At 39.2% G+C, this 15,332-nt stretch overlaps 1 protein-coding gene across 1 annotated transcript in view; it reads right to left on the reverse strand.

Moving 5' to 3' along the window:
* Window positions 1–14,880, reverse strand: part of pak1 (p21 protein (Cdc42/Rac)-activated kinase 1) — a 50,700-nt gene extending 35,820 nt beyond the window's left edge. Inside the window, 2 exon segments of the mRNA XM_029446558.1 lie at window positions 555–619; window positions 14,748–14,880. The gene's annotated coding sequence lies outside the window, so the exon portion shown is untranslated.
* Window positions 14,881–15,332: the final 452 nt, after the last annotated feature.

Genomic DNA, 15,332 nt, shown 5'->3' on the forward strand with positions numbered 1-15,332 from the left:
CAATTAAAGCTTGGCGAGCCGCGCAATGAGTAACACTGAACTAAAATGTCATCACTTGATCATTTTATCCCATTAGATATTTGTGTAAAATTGTCATAATTAGCTAATTAATTCTTCATTTATACTTCTTATACTGAATATTTCTAGCTTATTCATATGGACCCCTTACTGATTATTATTATTTAGAATTTGTATTACTACTGTGCATATGAACATCACTCTGCACTTTACTGCTTTTCGCACTTCTGGCTAAATGTTTAACTGCATTCTGTTAAGTTCACCTTTGTTTTCTCATACAGAGAAACTCTAACCTGCTTGTTTTTTTGACATGTCTGAATTATTTTAAGCCATGTCATTATGTTTCGGGAATCCACATAAACCCAGTTTATATCTCAACTATTCCAAACAAAGTCAAATTGTGTAGTCCGCCATCGCTATAGCGACCTCACTGTGATAATGAGTCGAACATTGCCACAGTGCCCCTGAGCAAGGCACACTATCCACAGAATAACTACAGAGAGTTGAGCTGCATGTGTCACACCAGCCATGCTTACCTGCTAACGTCGTGTCCGGGTCGCTACGCTCACAGAAAGGCAAAGAAGCAGCTTCAACCCGCAGCCTGCACACACACACACACACACACACACACACACAGAGGCTGTTATTACACACTGTTCATCACCTTGTCTCTCTTACATGAGGTCCAGCTCAATTTTACCTGGAATATTAAATTTATTTTGTGTTAGTATAGCAATTAATGTCGTCATTAACATCTTTCATTTACAGGTAACAAAATGCTAGCAGGTTAGCATAGGCTAACATCATTTCCTGGGCCATTTTATGACCCTTAATTGAATCCCATTTTTATAGTCCTGCAGTCAGCAGCGTCAAAAGAGAAGGGCGCGTCAGTGACGGCACTTAAATGTCAATCTCAGAAGTGATCGAGAGGATTTCAGAACAACTGAACTTTGGTTGAGAAGTGATGGACACGAGAAGAAGCAGACGCCTGTGTGTTGGCCATGTTTGTGAAAAGGTGTAACAACGGGCAAAGTCATTAACTGCATTTACATGTCTTTGTACTGAAAATACTTTAAAAGGGACATATGATGAAAAACTTGAGTGCATGAAATATGTGAAATAAGACAACTCAGTCGTTTTTTGTGGGCCGCTTAGATCAGAAAACTTGGGATTCAACAAGCCAAATAGAATTGGCTCCCCTTCCTATGTCACATGAAGACTAATTAAAATATACCATCCCCCATCTGAGTATCTCCACCGACAGCTTGATAACTATCTTTGCGATTTTTCTAAAAGCCAATAAGAACAGACTGGGTTATTTCGGGAAGGGGGCTCAGATCCTAAAACTGAGTGAATAAAAGTATATGTGGACAGTACGAGAAAATGTCTTTTTTTTACATTAAAGCATGTAAACATGTTCTAGTAGAAACCCAAAATATAAGTATGAACCTGAAAATGAGCATAATATGTCCCCTTTAACAGATCCGTTTAATCTTGAGTAAAGACAGACAGGTGAAACCATAAACTCTTTAAAATGCACTATATGGTGTAAAGTATGTGGACACCCTCCATGCACAACGTGCATAAAGATAGACGGATAAATAGACTTAAAACTAAAGTATATCTACGTGTAGGAGCAAAATGCAAGTTTGCTCTTAAATATTATTTATTTTGTTTGGTTAATATTTAGGTCTTATTTGCTTCCCTTGTTAATGTTTTTTGTTTTTTTTACACCTCTAATGACCTTAGAAACACATGCATGTTGGCAAGGACAGCCTGCTGTTAGCAGCTGCAGGGGCAGAGGATTGTGTGTGTGGATCATTTTGTCGACTTTCTGTTTGGATTTTGTGTTGAATACTATACTTTCTATGAAGTTTATTTTGTAAGAAGGAAAGTACATTAATAGACGGTTTTGAAATGTCTATGTGTGGAAAGAATCCCATTCACAAAAATGTTAAAATACATTCACATTAGTGAGGACAGAGTTTCTCTGTCTCTGACTTCCTCAGCAGATGGGTCGGCATGCCATCAGACAAACAAACAGTCTGCAGTCTTAGAAGTGGGGAAGGAGCTGTTAGTGTGTACACAGTGTGTCGGTGTCATCGGGGCTCAGAGCTGAACAGATAAGGTTGAGAGAGAGAGAGAGAGAGAGAGAGAGAGAGAGAGAGAGAGAGAGAGAGAGAGAGAGAGAGAAGATAGAGAGAGAGAGAGAGAGAGAGAGATTAGAGGAGAGCGAGAGAGAGGACGAGAGGAGTGAGAGAGAGAGAGAGAGAAACAAAACAGCGAGGAGGGCAGGAGGTGAGAGTGACAGCCCTGCAGCTGTCCACGCATTCACACCTTAATGTGAGACAGACACACACACACACACACACACACACACACACACGTAATGACAACAGCATATGGTAATGCTAATGTAGCTCTAGATTATGGTTTATTAAGGTGTTGCTAAACTCATTAGCACAGGCTAATGTGATGTGTGTCAGCCGTGTGTAGCTTTAGGTGTTGTGAGTGTTATTTCACCTGTGTTGCTCACACACACACACACACACACACACACACACACACACCTACACACTAGGGCTGTACCGAATGTCATTTTTTGCATTCAAAGCTTCTATTGAGGTTTTGGAATAAAGCTTTGAATTTCATAGTTTATGGCATAATCACAAAATAAATCCTCAGACAACATCCTGCATTTGAATAACGTGATTCATCGAAATAATGAGTTATTCTTTTTATATTAAATCAACTGAGTCATTTAGTCATGATATGGTCTTATCATGGTATTATGTGTTCCACACATTTCTGTTGCTCAAATGTATTATTCTGACCAAACTTTAATTAAAAACTGACAATGTGTTTGCTTTGAACATCAGTTGGATTATTTCAAATGTCATTTTTCATACCTTTGCTTTATTGTGAAGGTTATCAATCTTTTAAATTAGGGCCCTAACCAACAAACATTTTCATTAACGATTCATCTGCCAATTCAAATCTCAATTAATCATGCTTTAATTATTTAGTCTATTAAATGTCAGAGGTCACGCTTCCCCACAGTCCAAGGTGACTTCTTTAGACCAACTGTCCAAAACCCAAAGAACGTCTGCACACATGTTGATGCTGAGCGTCCAGTTTCTTTTACAGTGACTGGATTTCTTCTGATTGAACTGTTGCTCAGAGGGATCTTTGTCTCTTTCTGCCCTTTACATCGTCAGTCTGGTTGAACGTCGTACAGCGTTTTGTTCTCCATCAACTGAACAAACTTACAAAATAACATCTATTAGTAAAGAGGACTTTCTACAACCTAAAAGCATGAAAGACCTTTCAGAAGTATAGAGCAGTGCTCTCAGACGTCTGACTGGACGGCAAGCTTTTGTGGCAGGAAACACAAACTCTGGAACCTGTTATATTTCATTTTACACCTTCATTGTGTGTTCATTTGTCTCAGGCATCCGTATCTTCTATCTTTACCTGGATACCGCCGCTCTGAATGTCTTGTGTAAGTTGGCCTAAATCAGTCCATCAGATAATAAGTTGTATGTATGTTTGAGAAACCTTCAGCTCACCTGTACCTGTAGCTTAGTGAGAGGGTGTTCGTCTGTGATAAGCAAAGGCTAGCACTGTGCCAACCGTCCCAGTCTGTTTGTATTAGGGCTGTTCCGAATAGTTTGAAGCATGAAGCACGAAACATGAATGAATTCTAAATCAACTTTCAAATGCTGCACAGTTTCTTTATTCATCCTGTTTGAACCCAGTATTTCTGCACAGTTGCAGATAAAGATTAAGCTTCACTAATATTATTAATATTATAGATTCCAGTGGTGGCTGCGTAGGATTGTTTTTGACTCGTGTGATCCAAACATTTATAATAACTCCAGAGTGTTGTAAAGTCCAAAAGTCAACATTTATTAACAGAAATATATAATATTTTCCAAAATTCATAACACGTTTTTATCTAACGGAATATTCTGCTACAATCCATATTTGTTGGAGTTTAACTTTTCAAAAAAAAATGTTTTCGCTGGAGTCAATAACTGCGTGAGCACACAAAGGGACTGACAAGTTATGTTCATTAAAGATAAGAAGTAAGGATAATATTACATTATTACCCAGACCTAATCTGCTGCCATCATTTACAGGTTCATTATTCATTATGAAACACTGAGTTATACTAGTGCCACACGTCCAGCCTCATTGCTATCATTGATAACAACGTTGTTATTATTACAACAAGACGGGATGTTTAGTTCCTCTTCGTCTGTTCAAGTCAAGCATCAACAACCACAACAACATAGTGATCAGCCAACATGTTGCTTTCTAAACCAGCTTTGCTTTGCACTGACCGGCTGTCGGTCTTTATCTGTGAGGTGAAACAAAACACATGCAATAAGTCACAGAAAAATGTGAGAGTAATTGTGTTTCATGGCTGCGAGCCTAATTATTCCTGCTGGGCACGCTGATATCTGATGAACGCTGACAAGCAGCGGAGCTGCACACATGAAAGCATGTTGGATTCTTACACAGCATCAGTAGCCTATAATAGTTACATTTAAAAAAGGTTATCAGCATGAGTTAGGGATGCAACTAATGATTGTTTCCATTATCAATTAATCTGCAGAATGTTTCACGATTAATTGATTGTTTGGTGTATAAAATGTTATAGAATGTGATGACACAGCTTCTCAGAGCCCCGTTAATGTCTTAACATCGCTTTTGTTTGTCCAACAATCCAAAACCAAAAAATATTTACTCTTCCATCAGAGAGGAGAAAAAGGACATGTTTGGCTTTAAAAAATGACAAACAATTGATGGATTATGAAAGATTCTGTTGATCAACTAATCGTGTCTTCAGGATCAATGATGTGGTTTGTTTCAAGTGTTTTGACACATTAAAATGCATTAACGCCTGACACAATGTAACAAATCATTTATAATATGAGAGAAACGGTGCATGTAGAGGACAAGCTGACATTTGGAGTGCATTGGCGAGGGAGGGGGGGTGTTGTTCTTGTCTCTCTGTTGGACCGGAGGTGAGAACACAGCATGAAACATCCCCCCGGGGAAGGGACAAGATGAGAGAGAGATGGATCTTGGCCTGAGAGTGATAAAGCTGAGAAACAAAATCAGGAAAGAGGACCAGAGAGACTCTGGAAACAAATCTGACAAACTCTTTCAATCTCCCTGAGAGAGAATATGGCAGAGTATACAGAACGAGGCAGAGACGGAAAGAGAGAAGTTAGAGAAAAGGTGGCAGAAAATAAAAGACAAACACTCTTCCAGACACAGCTGCATCTCTTTATTTATGTTTGTTTTAGTGAAAATTACAATCCTTAAGATTTTCATGAGTCAAAGCCGTCAGGTGTTTATTTACAGTTTCACAGGAGGTTGTGTCTTGCCCTGTGTTGTTTACAGTCCGCCATGATGGAGTTACGCAATACCACACATCGTTCGAAAGCTTAGAATCTCGTCTATTTAGAGAGCAAAACGGTTTTGAGATCACAGTCACAACAGTAAGTACAGTAGGCATCTCACACTAGCAAAATATAAATAAAAAAATCCTATTTCACATTATGTATGTAATGTTCAATATGTTCTATACTGTAGTTATTATTGTTAGTGGCGGAGTCGCCATTCCTGTGCTTGCAAAACATGCGTATTTGATATAAATACATGACATTATACGCAGCGTATTTTCTCAAATTAATACAAACAAAGTACTTTGTGTCCGTTTTAGGTTGTGATGCGTGGATTCATGGATTCGTCTCAATCGCGCTGCTCTCTCTCAATGTTGTTCATCTGCCATTTTTCTTTCAGCGCAATGCAAGATGTTATATAATGCTTGGTTAGTGACCATCGGTTGTACACTACTTTTCACAATGCATTGTGGGATACTTTGAGTCCACTACATAGGGTATAATAATGATGCTAATCATCATTGATCAAAACTGCATCAAAAATGCATGACACTTTTGTGTCAGTGAATTATTTAAATATATCAGAGAGTGATGAGTCAGTCGCAGCCAAAGTGAGCTGGTGCAATTATGACTGACCGACTTCTTTAAACAACCCGAGTTAGTTGTTTCTTCTTAATTTGCACATGGACTAGTTTACGTTGATTGGTCTTCCAAGACTTTTCAAATATTCAGTATAAGAGCAGAATTGCTAAATGCAACAGCAGCAGTATTATTTCCTGAACATGCAGCTGCAGCAGCAGTCAGACCTACAAAGCTTCCTGCTCCTCACTTTTCAACATGCAAATAAACTTTACAGTAAAGATTCATTTACTTAATTATTAGGATTTTGAGTGACCGTGTGTAATTGCTGCACTGTTTACGACTGATGTACATGCATCGTTACGCTGTTTTTCTGAAATATGCCAACTTCAATCATTTTGATTTGAAATAGTTTCCTTCTGCTTTAAACGTGAGAGTCGGAGATATAATCCCTCGGGCTGAAAGAGCGGAATATATAGCGGATAGAAGGAAGTGGATGAAAGCAAGAGAGAGGCTTCCGCTGTTTGACAGTGAGAGAAATGATGGCGTATTTATAGATAATAGTATTATTGTTGCTTCACTGGTCACGTCAGATAGACTAGAGAAGAGGAGTGAGCAAAGGAGGAAGAGGTGAAGAAGAGGATCAAAATGGCCTATGCAGACATGTGGGTCATAGAGGAAGAAAAGATTGAAGTACAAAATAACTAAAAGAGAGGGATGGGGATGAAAAGGAGGAGGGAGAGAAGAGTGAGGAGAAAAGGTATGGAGAGGAAGAAGGACATGGTTGAAGAGGACAAGAGGAGGTTGGCAAGAGGAAAGAGAGAAGAGGAGAGGAAAGAGAGAGGGATGAAGAGGAGGTAGACAAGAAAGAAACAGACTGATACAGTTTCTGCATTGCTATCTTTGAACATTTGGAAATGTTTTGCCGTCACTAGCGGCTGCGTGATATCAGTAAAAATGATATCATGATGTTGGCATTTGATCACGTCATGATAGGTCGCCCCTCCTTCCAACAGAGAGTTGAAACATTTATGTTGCATGTGTCAAGAGACACAAGGGCTGCAACTACTGATTATATATATATTATTGATTAATCTGCTGAGGATTTGGTCCAGAATGTGTTGTCTTCAAATTGCCAATAGTAAAAAAAAAATGAAATGATGTAAAATGAACTGAGAAAAAGAGAATATCCGTCACATTTCAGAAGGTTGAAAGCAAATGTTTGGTCTTTCATTATAAAAGTATTTTCTGTAGATACATTTAGACACATATTGATCCAACGCAGGGAAACTAAATTCAAATAATTATAAGACTCATGAATGTAAATAATGTCGGAGTCAGCCCTAGATGTTTAAAAGTTGTCAGTCAGGTGTCGAGTTTAACATCTCTGTTAGATTCGAGTTTTAATAAACTTTACCGCACTGCAAGCAAATAGACTCTATTGTAATTTCTTTTGTTTGCTTCAAAATAGTTTAAACTCTGCGATCAGATGCGGTGATGATTCACTACAGCCCAGTTCTGGAAACTTCAGTGATTTCATTCACGATACTTTAAATTATCAATAAATCTTCCAATTATTTTCACAATTCCTTGATGAATCGTTTTGGCTATAGAAAGGTCAGAAAATAGCAAATCGTGCCGTCACACTTTTGTAGAAACGAAGGTGAGTCTTCATAGGTCTTGTTGTGTTCGACCAACAAAACCCAAAGATGTTCAGTTTACTATAATGTTCAGGAAAAGAACAAAGTTCTCACATTTGACAAGCTTGAACGGGCAAATATTTGTAAATGATTAATCATTATGAATTATTAAAACCACTTCTCTTATATCAGATCTTATTAGTACACATTGTTATTTACAAACTGCCATCGCTGTGCAGTGGATCCTCAGCTCCTTCATTTAATATATGTTCCTTATTCACAGAGCAACATTTGAAACACGTGTGTGAGTAACACATGGTCAGCTGACCGCCTCAAACGATGAGTCATTTAGTTAATAATCAGAATTATTGTCAAATCATTTTCTATCAATCGTTTAAAGTCATTAATAAAGCAAACGCACCAAACAGGATCTGCTGCTCGCTATTTTATATTGTTGTAAAATGTATATTTTGGGGTTTTGGACTGTATGTCGGACAAAACAAGACATTTAAAGATGTCACTTTGGGGTCTGGGGAACTTTGACCGGCACTTATTCTGACATCTATACGCAAAATGATTAATTTAGTAACAACTAACAGATAAATCAATAATGAAAATAATAATTAGATTGAGAGAGCAATAAGAGAGTATTCTCTCTGTTAAAAGGCTCATTACTGAAGGAAAGAAGAATAAATACATAAATAAACAGCTAATTCTAAACCTTTCAACGGTAGTGTTGGTTAATGAGGAAGAGCCCGAAATTTAGAAGAAATAATTTAGGAGGAATTTACAGTGAAAAAAAGATGTTTGTGTTGTACAGACTCTGGTCTGTTAGGCCAGCGGAACAAACAGAGAAGTTACATGAGATGATTATTACACTCACACTGCTTTAACCCGTTTACCTTGACCATGTGTTTGTGTGTTGACCAAACACTGTCGGTGGAGAGGGTCACCTCAGTCATGTGGTGGAAACATGCATGTGTTCATCTCCCAGCAGACACACACTATCCAACACAAACAGTATGTAATCATGTAATGCACAATCACACACACAGAGTATCTCTCTGTGGATGCAAAGCCTGCAGGGTGTGAACGCAATACTTCAACACTGAAATATTCACACACACACACCCACGGGGGAAGACTGCAGGACTGAGGTGTGACAGACAACCTTCCTCTATATATTGGGTCTATTTTAACTCTCATTAATGATTCATTTATCTCTCACGTGTTCACTGAGTTTTAGCCACTCATGTTCGTTTGAAGGTGTGTGCATGTGACACTGGGAAAGGGCAGATTAAAAGTAAAGGAGAGAGAGAGCGCGCGCGTGTGTGTGTGTGTGTGTGTGTGTGTGTGTGTGTGTGTGTGTGTGTGTGTGTGTGTGTGTGTGTGTGGAACTCTGAGACCATATGGTGGATGAACCACCCACTCATCGGGACCAGCCACACCTTACTGTAACACACACACACACACACACACACACATATGATGTCAGCTCTCATGAAGCTGGGATATGGCCTCATCAGGCTCTTTATCTGTTCGTCATTTCTGCAATGGATGCTAATTTTAAAAAAGTGCCTAACAAGCCGCCCAGCTGCAGCGATAAGCGATGCACAAACAGGCTGAATCCATAATTTATCACCAGCTGCCGTGAATACGCAAAACAGGCAGCGGAGTCCTCAGATCACACATGCAGCCACGATGTTGCGTGCATTGTCGTTGACACATGCAGCCTCTTTCCCACTAAGTCTGCACTGCATCAGTTAGTCTAGCTGCAAGGTTGTCAGCACGGTGTCTGATAGAACGTTCCTCTGTCAGGGTTTCTATCAAGTTTCCCGTCGGTGTATTGCAGCTCGCCATGTGTGTGACGATGAGTATGAAGTTAGCAGTAACGTTATAGCCGTGAACAGTTTATTGTGTGTACAGTTTATTTTCTCAGTAAATAAATGCTACAACTGCTTAAGAACCAAGCCACGTTCCCGTGTCTTGGTTGTCACCTGCATTTTAAAGTGAAGTCACGGAGTAAGCGAGAACTTCGACCCAGGCTCACTTAAGCTGGAGTGATCTTTAAGGTGGGCCGGCTATTCTCCTTTTAGTGACAAGCCATTCCTCCAAGGTTTGCTCAGTTTTGTTTTTGTTTTGAATTCTAAATTCTTTAACTAATATCATTAATTGCTTGAAATTCGGTTAAACTGTTAATTATTAACATGCCTGGTTAAGAGTATTGGATTCCGTGAGTATAATCATTTCATACTAATGATTTGTTGTGCTGGTGAGGAGTATCCACCCAACAAGACTGGAAATAACTTTGATAGAATTATCTCATTGTTCCAGACTAACTATAAATGCCAGCAGCTCCCTCTGATCCCACCAGCCTGCTGTCCAGCGGGTTGTAGCTTAAAATAGATGATATTGGGAGCAATATGACACAATTAGTAAAGCAGGTTTTGCTAAATATTATCAGAAACATTGTTTATTGTTCCAGACCAGATAAACAAGCTTTGAGGCTGACGGTGCTCGAAGATGGATCTTCATGGATCTGTTCTCTGCTGGTGAAGAGGAGTTTAATTCAGGGAACTCAGATACCTGTAAAAGTCAGTTCCTGTATCTTTTCCCTCTCTGTAGTTTCTGTGGTTGCTGCATTACAACAGACAGTAAGATCAGCGCTGACAGAAAACTAATTAAATCACACTCATGTTATCCCTGAATGGAGCTCCAACTGTGAAGGCTTCTGCCTCCCCTGACTCCTAAATGAAACTGAACTGAAGCAGATCTAGCCAAGTGGAATATTCCAATCCTCTCTCCAGGTCTGATCATCATAATTAGACCAACAGCATTAGCACCATCTTTGTGATCCTGAACCATACTATTAACAGCTTAGAGATGCACCATTTCTCCTTTCATCTGCCTCCACATCAATGAAGTGGATCAAATGCTTAAAGATGAAAAAAATCAATCCAGGATTGGGCCTGTTTCATGGAGGGACGAGGAGAGAGCGTGTAGTTTTGTGCTGTCGGGGTTCGTCTAGACGCCGTGCTCAGCAGCTCCAGCAGCTCCAGCAGCAGCAGCCTTGCAGGCAGACAGACTATTCATTATTCAGCTGCTGGCAGGCTGCTGGCTGCTCCACAGCCAATATCACCATTTATGTTGATTCTGTGTGTGAGTGTCTACAGTGCAAAGAAAAATATAAGTAAGTATATATATAAATATATATATAAGTAAGTATATATATATATATATATATATATATATATATATATATATATATATATATATATAAGTAATTTAGTTCATTATTGATTGTAGAAATCTGGCAGTGTATAAATGTACTTGATATCTGCGGCTAATTATGTTACCGAAATGCTTTAATATTTTTTTATTTTTTTAAAGCAAGGTAGTGTAGCGTCGCCTCATTTTCCATCTCCTGAGGCGCCCCTAAGCTCTGCTCCCTCTTTACCACAACACTGCTGACTCTGCACCAATTAAACAAAGTTAAAGAAATCGTTTGATATTTTGGGAAATGCAATTATTCACTCTCTTGCCGAGTTATATAAAAAACATTGATACCACTCTTATGTCTGTACCATATGGATTTGAAGCCACATTCAGCAGCACCAAGATGCAAGAAAAGATAGTATTTTATTTATCGTCCACCTGTCAGAAGGTCGGTGATTCGATCCCCGGCCTCTGTGGTCAACATGTCGAAGATAAAAGATACTGAACGATGTGCGAGTGTGAGATGAGCATGTGGCCTTGTATCGCTTGTGTAGAGTCTGAATGAATATGGGTGAATGCTGACACGTGTTGTTAAAATTGTGGTCGCAAAGACTGAAAATGCGAAATAAATGCAGACATTTAGCATTTGCTTGACTTGATACTGAATATGACTCGCAAAACCACTCAAACATCGGCTAATTACTACAATGGAAACAACAGATATTTCCCATCTTATTTACTGAAATAATAAGTGCATCGTATCTGTGTGTGTGTGTGTGTGTGTGTGTGTGTGTGTGTGTGTGTGTGTGTGTGTGTGTGTGTGTGTGTGTGTGTGTGTTGTAAGTATTTTAGTTCAGCAGGCCAAAACAAACTCTCAGGGTAAAATATAACTTCAATGACAGGTGAGACAGAGCCCAAAGACTGGCATAAAAGGAAAACACACAGATTCCGATGACAACACACACACACACGCGCACACACACACACACACACACACACAAACATACACACACAGACACACCTCTCCTGAAGTACCCAAGCCCAAAGCCACATGAGCCAAATGGGTCATTAACCCCTCCCGGCCTTCCTCTCTCTCCTTCATGCTGTCGAGGTGTCAAAGCGACAACTGGGTGGCCTCATGCTTCACGTGGGGTCATAAAACACTCTTTTAGCCACGCCCCAAGTCTCCATGGCAACAACTGTGCCGCCACTGCCCTTAGACCATAACCCAAGCCATGGGTTGAGCTCGCTGCTGCTCGGCCACACCAGGAAGTCTGCTTTAAGAGTTTGAAACACTTCTGACAAAGGCCGGTAGACAAGTGGATCAATCACCAGTACAAACTCATTTTGGGCCAAAAAGCTTTCTTCAAACCAACGGTAACTAATTCTGATGGAGATCCAAAAGATCCCAGTTAGTTATATTTAACTCAATTTAGGCTAAATATGATGTAATTGTGCAGTCGTAAAAAATGGGGTCATGGGTCTTGTAACTTCCATATAGCTTCAAAGTAGAGTTTGAGCAAGAAGATAAAGACAAAATACATGACATTGTTCAGTGCAGAAAATATTGTCTCCTAGTTTAAAAGCTCATTCAAATTTAAAGTAGGGAATGCAACTAATGTTTATTTCCGCTATCGATAAATTATATGGCCTATAAAATGTCCTGACGTCAAAAATATCTTGTTTTGTCTGACCAATGGTCCGAATTTAAAAGAAACTTTGTTTAAAATAAAATGATATAACCAATGGCAGAAAATCTGAACATTTGAGGAAGTATAATAAAGGGAATGTTTTGCATTTTTGCTTGAAAAATAACAAAAGATTAATCAGGCATCAAAATAGTTGTTAATTTCCTTAATGTACTTATATATTAATTGGCTAATTATTACAAATTATTACTATTATTGGAGAATTACTATTTTAGGTCTAATATAAGTGAAAGTAAATCATCCAGATGTAAGTGACTGCTCGGCTCATACAGGTGTGAAACAACAACATCAATTCCATTGAGACCAGCGCTGACTGTTATATGTGTTCCTTTCAGGAAATCTGTCTTCTTCTTTTTTGGCACTGCCAGTGGGACAAACAGCACGGGACCGAACCAGCAACATTTTTAACCAGCTTTTCATTGTCCTGGAAACTGGTCACTCAGGCGAAGGGAAAACTTGTTAAAGCAGGGAGCAAAGAGCAACATCAGCCCAACTCAACCTGACAGAAGTACTTATTTATCCGTGTCAAAATGAGCCTCAGTTTGAAGGGTCAATAGGCAGTAATGAGAAGGAAACCAATTCCTCATGCTGATAAAAAAATAATTAATTGATTAGATGCATGCTGTCTGACAGAATCTACTCGCATATGAATGAACTCTCTGAATTTAACTCTCCAGGATCAAGAGATGTGCAGTGATTTCTGCTGAGCCACGTAGAAACAAGAGCACAGGCGTATTTCAGACAGATTACTGCACATATCATAGAAACAGAAGTTTGCAGCAATTAAAGACACAGCAGGTGATGTGGATCTGCAGCACAATGAGGTCACTGCTGCGTACTGCAGACACATCGGGATCCTTATAGTGATATTAACAGAGGTGGACGAAGACATATTCAGATCTTTTACTGAAGTACAAATAACAATACAAGTGTGGAAATACTCTATTACAAGTAAAAGTCCTGCTTTTAAAACTTTACTTAAGTAAAAGTACAAAAGCATGAGCATCAAAATATACTTAAAGTACCAAAAGTAATCATTATGCAGAATGCATTTCAGAATAATAGATATTATATTACTGAATTATAATTATTGATGCATTCATGTGTTTATCACTTTAATGTTGCAGCTGGTAAAGGTGGAGCTCATTTTAATTGTAGCCTAATTCAATGTTTAACTGTGTATAATGCTGAGTAGTCCATTTTCCCCTGGGATCATTAAAGTTGTATCTTAACCTATAATAACACATCATTAGTTTATTTGTGGATTATAGTCTGTAATATTAATCTCAAACAAGGTAACGAGTAAAATCATCAAATAAATGCAGTGGACCAATAAACTATTTGCCTCCAAGTTGTAGGCTAGTGAAGTATAAAGTAACAGAAGATGAAAATAATCAAGTAAAAGTACAAGTACCTCAAAATTGTACTTAAGTACAGTACTAGAGTAAATGTACTGAATTACTTAACCACACAATATTGAAAAATATTACATGAGGTATGAGTGAGTTAAACACGAGTATACCTTGATTAATGGTCTAGTTTTATTATTACAGCAGACGAGACCTGTAAAACAAACTTAAAATGAGAATAATGTCAGAGCTCTGAAGTGAGAGCAGTGTCTATTCCTGGGCTACAGAAAGGCTTCGGGCACGGCATGGACTTTCTGATGAATCATGTCAGAGGTATCCTTTGAGGTCCATTTCAGAGAAGGAAAAGTGGATTTCTCTCATCCATTTATTCACTCATTCATTCATTAAAACTAACACGATTAATCTATGTGATATTCGCCCTGCCGTGTTATCAGTTGGCCAGTAGAAACTCCCATGTTATCACAGCCAGCTGGTAAACTGGGAGGAAACCGGTGTAATAAAAAAATATATTAATCACATCATCCACCATCCGACTGTAATAACCTCGTCGTGCCTGACTTCAAGTCCGCTCTGAGCGGACTGATGGGCCTGCAGGGTCCGGGCCCTTAATATATGGATGTGGATAAAGAATAAGGAATAACAGTGTGGTCCCAGCCTAACGTTACAGTAACATTAACCCCTTCCTGTTCACAGGCAAATGAGCCCCTAATTCACAACCGCACCATGCATGCCCGGCTCAGAATGGAGATGAACGGCTACATTTACAGGTTAAGAAATAAAGTCGAAAAGCTCACTCACCACTTGTCTGGTGGCAAATGAAATTCCCAGAATGCGGAGATAATAATTTCCGACACCGGGACACACAGTCTCATGTATTCGGCAAACTCTGCTCTCCTCACGGCTCAGCTCTGCTCTGCTCTGTCGCCCTCCTGGCTGGTTTTTTTTAACAGTAAACTTGCAGATCCCCGGCTATTGTTAGCTATGGAGAAGCCTGCTGCACAGAAGCACCCGCCCCCTTACACGCCGCTCCGGACACGCCATTGGTTCATTTTACATTCACTCGCCGCTAATTGGCTGGTGCTCTCAAAGTCCGGGCGGGTCGCCTCTCGTAGGTAGAAAGCGAGCGGTGAGGCGTTCATATCTTTGGAGAAAAATCCGACCTTCCAGTTACCTCCAACTCCAAAAAAAATGTTACAGTAAACGCCCTGCGTTCATAATTGTACTTAATTGAAAGTACAAATAAGTTAAAGTACTCATTATGCAGAATGGCCCATGTCAGACTAATGTATGTTATATCAATTATTGGATTGTAATAATTGATAAATGAATGTAGGCTATGTATCACTTTAATGTTGAAACTGGTAAAGGTGCCGCTAATTTTAA

This window comes from Cottoperca gobio, chromosome 13, assembly GCF_900634415.1.
Source record: "Cottoperca gobio chromosome 13, fCotGob3.1, whole genome shotgun sequence".
Taxonomy (NCBI): Eukaryota; Metazoa; Chordata; class Actinopteri; order Perciformes; family Bovichtidae; genus Cottoperca; species Cottoperca gobio.